The sequence below is a fragment of the Penaeus japonicus genome, unplaced genomic scaffold, assembly GCF_977035675.1.
Source record: "Penaeus japonicus unplaced genomic scaffold, GWHDUDI00000001_assembly GWHDUDI00000001, whole genome shotgun sequence".
Lineage (NCBI taxonomy): Eukaryota > Metazoa > Arthropoda > Malacostraca > Decapoda > Penaeidae > Penaeus > Penaeus japonicus.
Window position 1 is genome coordinate 49,940,915 of NW_028234403.1, and position 739 is coordinate 49,941,653.

The window sequence follows — 739 nt, forward strand, 5'->3', positions numbered from 1 at the left end:
GATTCATCAACTTTGCATCTCTACCTTACCTTTTATCTCACAGCTTACAACTTGAACTTCCATGGATCACAGTATCCTCAACCAAATCTGAACTCATGTATTATCAATTTCCAGATGAACACACTATGAACTAGACATCCGAGATACAAGTCAACTAGAAAAGGTGAATTTCGGCAAGTAACCTTAACCCATTGCAGACGGAGATAAATTTGCTTGCCCAGCCTCCAGGATAGGTTTTATTTTAGAGAGAGACTGCTTGAAGCAATATAATTTGAATCATCCCACTCTCTTTCAGTCATTCATTGTAAAAGTATAGCGTTTTTTGTGTTTTATTTTTGTGTGTGTTTTATTGAGTTTAGAGACTTATATGTGCCATATGACAGGCTCTATCAGTGCTGCAGTTGACTAAAATTGTAGTATATTATCCATATTAGCTCATTATTTTCTTTATACTCAATGTGATAGAAGTATTACTGTTTTATGGGAGGACAAAAGGCAACTTTATTTTTTCGTATTTTTGTGCTGTCATGAACGAATACGAAACATATAACCCCTTACAATAAAGATAACAAGAAGAGGTAGGGAAGAGGAATGAAACCTGTGCTTGTGACAGTGAGTGCCACAGTGAAAGGCATCCATATTGGCACAGGAGCACATTTTAGACACTGGGTATGGATTGAGTCACCTTCCTCTTCTCGTTCTGCCTGCACATCCTTCATCGGCGGTACTTTAGAGCAAG